The sequence below is a fragment of the Saccostrea cucullata genome, unplaced genomic scaffold, assembly GCF_032062105.1.
Source record: "Saccostrea cucullata isolate Sc308-1 unplaced genomic scaffold, CSIRO_AGI_Scuc_v1 ctg10137, whole genome shotgun sequence".
Taxonomy (NCBI): domain Eukaryota; kingdom Metazoa; phylum Mollusca; class Bivalvia; order Ostreida; family Ostreidae; genus Saccostrea; species Saccostrea cuccullata.
Genome location: NW_026924463.1, coordinates 1 through 4,751, shown reverse-complemented (window position 1 = coordinate 4,751; position 4,751 = coordinate 1).

Below are 4,751 nucleotides of genomic sequence, written 5' to 3'. Positions count from 1 at the left end.
GATTGTAAGAGACAATATTACGAGTTTTTGTAATCCAAGACAAATTCAAGCATTGCAAGAAATTGATTGGTGAGTAGCAAAGTATGACGTCAAACTAACCTCTTGGCACCCTGTCTGTGCTATGGTGTTTTGCATTCAATAGATTTCCATTCACTTTATATGCAAAAAACACAATGTATGAAATGTAAATATAAAATAATATCCCGTGCAATGCAAAGACTCGCATGGATTAATTCTGCATTTTCTTGTTATTAAATATAAATTCAGAAGTGTTAAGCAGTAGTCCTCCTTTCTAATTATTAGACACCATTCCATTAACTATGCATTCAATCAAGCTTAAAGAAATAAAACGCAATTCTTAAATAATATCAAATATCATAATCAATAACATGTAGTCCTCAAAGATAGACACGGATTTTACTAAATATGAATTAAACTAATTATAAGGTTCTGACAGTAATTGCAATAACAATAGCTAACTACAATCGTATCTTGACAGTTTATCAAATTTTATTTTTAAAGCATATATTACACATTAAAAAAACAAATAAAAGAAAATACTTTCAAGAGAGGTACTAGTACTATAGCTTAAAAAGGTTTCAAACTGTTATTCTTTCCATTTCATTATATTTCTGTTTGTCTAACTATCTACACCTGAACTTTTTAAATGAATAACATAACCATTTAAACCAGGAATCATTCAGAAATATAGTTGATACCTAATCAAATTTCTTATTTTTAATGCCAATACGAGGTCTTTTTAAAGCTTACAAGCAAAACTTCTTTGTTGGCCATTTGTTTGGTATTTAATATTGCTCTCATCAGAATTTATAACAGAAACAAAAAAATAAATAAAGACTGTCGTATGTCCATTTGTAGTTGCTATTGCTATATTTTAAGTGACATATACAGGTATTATAACGTAAAACAGCAACATTATTTTAATCAATACTTATTCCAGACCTCAAGCCAAAGGCATCGAAGTTGAAAAGCTTATCAAAAAGATCCAAACGGACTGATTGGTCGACCTGTCATCCTTTATTGAGGCGGGCAGGAGCTTTATTCTGATAATCAACCAGCAGAGAAAAAAACTATCATGTGAAAAACTTGAAATGAAATGAAAACAACTGTTTGTATGTTGTTTAACGACCCTCTTGATAATTTTTCACTCTCATGGACACGACATAACTTGCCGGTGGAGATCTTCAAATTTTGTCCCACACTCGGCACTTACGGCCAATAAGCATTGTGGGATGTTTTTCGTGCCAACGCCTACTGCGACAGAGAATTATACGGTCTAATCATCCGAAGGACCGTGAAACTTATTGTAAAGGCATAGATTTTCTGATAATTACGATAAAACATTTTTTACGTTTTGCTAAATGTGTGGATTTTTTTAAATTCTAAATTGTTGGATACGTTTGAAAGGATATTATAAATCGTACCGATTTCTTATGTAACGAAAGATATTAATATAACGTACATAATGTTAGCAGTCCTCAATGTCAAAGTCCATTAAAGCAATACAAAATAGGAGCAGACATGGACTGCCAAATTCATCAGCTCTCTACTCCACTTACACTGGCCTGGGTGCTCTTTTTCATAGTTGGGGAAATCAGAAAAATCCGTCGACAAGTTCAATGTGAAAATAATTGCATAACAATTTGATGGAAAACTTCAGTCAACATTCGACTAAATGATATAGTGTGTTTGTTGAGCATTGTCATTGTTTTGAATATAGAATTTGAGAAATGTTGACTTTCTGTTGATGTCCTTGTTTAAGTACCTTGTTTGTTAATAGTTTTTTTTCATTTCCGAAATAATTTGTACGTTGAACATGTTCTTGTGTATCGAATCAGCTCGTAGTTATAGACCCCACGTAAGAGTGAATATCGTATGAATAAGTGTAGTGGAAAGATATGGAGATAACAAATAGTATTCAAGATCAAAGTCCATAAAACAATACAAAATAGGAGCAGAGCAAATACGTACCTCCAAAAGATCAGAGGTCGGATCAGGTGCCATGGACGATAAAAACGTTGGAGTCATAACGTTTAACAAAAATTGTTCTCATGTTTTCATGAACGTCTATTGATAGTAAAATTCTTAATATGAAACAGACTTGACAGACTCTTTAATTTGAAATTCAAAGCGATATATCGAATCAATCTTCTTTTTTCCTATTGAATTTTTCCGGTAAGTTTTTAAGTCCATCTTTTTCATTGATATTTGATTTCTTGTTGACAAATATATTCTGGAAACGTTTTGTTTTTTTTTACTTTTTTTAATCTAAACATAGGTAATCAGAGATTACAGAGCTCACCTCAACGAATGTTGTCTTTAAGTAAGGCAATGTCACACAATTAACCAACAAAAAGTGTACATCCCAAAATTAAAATATTTATGCAATTTTGATCTGATACTTTGGAATAGACCTAACCAAAAACTTCAAACTAGTTCTTTTTCATGAAAATGTAATTAAATTCAGCATCTGAAGGAAATCTGAGATTTTTGATCCCTTGATGCATCGTTTGTGCAAGTTTGGTTTACACAATGTTATATAAACCTTATAGTTATTTGGTAATGGACCTTCCTATTACTTTTACCTGGTCCATTATCCTAAATGTATGTCGAATTCAGCATCCGAAGCAAGTACATAAGTGTGCATCCCAAAGATGTATCGTCCATGCAAGTTTGCTCATTACAGTGCTCATAGTTACTTGGAAATGATATCTACATCAAAAACTAACCTTTTCACTCATCCACAAAATGTAGGTCAGACTCAGCATCCGAAGCAAGTCTGGTAGAATGCATCCAAAGATCATCCATGCAAGTTAAGTCATTGTAGGGCTCACCATAACTTAGAAATAAAACCTGTATCAAAACCTGAAGGTCAGATTCATCATCCGAAGCAAGCCTGCTAGTTTGCATCCCTAGATTCATCATCCTTGCAACTTTGGTCAACAACTTTAATCTGTTCACTCATCCGAAAAATGTAGGTCATATCCAGCATACGAAGTACGTCTGGTAGTATGCATCCTTATATGTGCATCCATGCAAGTCTGGTCATAATAGTGCTCATAGTTACTTGGAAAGGAGACCTGCATGTCTGCGTGTATCATTAGATGTATCATCCTTGCAAGTTTGGTCAACAACTTTAACCTGTTCACTCATCCGGAAAGTGTAGGTCAGAATCCGAAGTAAGTCTGGTAGTATACATCCTTATGATATCATCACTTACAGTTTGGCCAACATAGGGTAGGTCAAATCCTGTGTCCGTGGTAGTATGCATCATTACAGGCATCATTCATGCAAGTTTGCACCAAAAACTTTAACCTGTTAAATCACCCGTAAAATGTACGTCAGATTCAGCATCCGAAGCAAGCCTGGTAGTATGCATCCATAGATGTATCATCCATGCAAGTTTGGTCAATAAAGGATTACAGTTACTTGGAAATGAAACCTGCACCAAAAACTTTAACCTTTCTACTCAACCGTAAAATGTAGGTCAGATTCAGCATCCGAAGCAAGCCTGGTAGTATGCATCCTTAGATGTATCATCCATGCAAATTTGGTCAACATAGGGCTAATAGTTACATGGAAATGAAACCTATACCAAAAACTGCACCAAAAATGTTAACCTGCTCAAAAAACATTAACCTGGTCATTCCATTGCTGAAATTGCAGCATCTGAAACTTTGACTGGTACAATGAAAAACACTAGAACCATTTTCCATGCATGTCTAATCAATTTAGGACATGGAAGTATCTAAAAAGAAAACTGCTCCAAAAACCTTAACCTTGGACGCGGACACCGACGGTATTACATAAGCTCCCCCAACTTCCTTGAGGTGAGCTAAAAATGCAAACACAAACCTATTGACAAATCTGCTATCATCTATTGCTTAGTTGTTTTTTTTTCTTTAATATTGGATGCAAAAAGATCAGTCAAACACGAGAAATAATTATAGAAAATGAACACCAAAATAATTTATATATAATTTATATAACTACTTTATATATACTCAACAAAAAAGAAACGCATATTGTTTTACTCATTAAGAAATTTATAAAAAGTATATGGAACAACTACCTTTTTTACCATTGGATATCAGTGATCTATTTAAAGGACAATTTGGGGTTGTAAAACCCATGTATTGAATTAATTCCCTTGAATTATCATGTTTATGAAAATAGGTTTTTCATGATTTCTTGTAAATCAGGGGCCTATTTTCATTGATTTAGGAAAACAATAAACACTCCTATTAAACCCATATTTGAGATTTGATAACAGTATTGATGCTGCAATTTCACGCCGTGACAATGATGAACATGGGCTTACTATGATGATAACCGGAGCTACGCAAAAGGAGGTTGGAATTGCATTTGGTGTACATCATTCGGCTTTGCAGCAGTTTAGCGTACGTCTCAACCAGCTATGAACAGCGGTTTAGCGTACGTCTCAACCAGCTATGAACACCGATAACAGACCAAAAACAGGCCGTCAACGGGTTACCACACCTAGAAAGAATCGTCAGACCCCCCCCCCCCACCTTTCAACAATCGATTCAGAACTGCTGCACAAAATTAAAGCTGCTACAATTGCTGATTGAAGAAATCAGCATAAACGTGCACAAATTGTTCGCAAAAGACTGAGAGGAGATGGTATTTGTCCACGAGATCCATACATTGGAAACCCATTAGCGTTGAGATGTTGCACAGAATATATTGTTATGCTCCTTGAATTTATA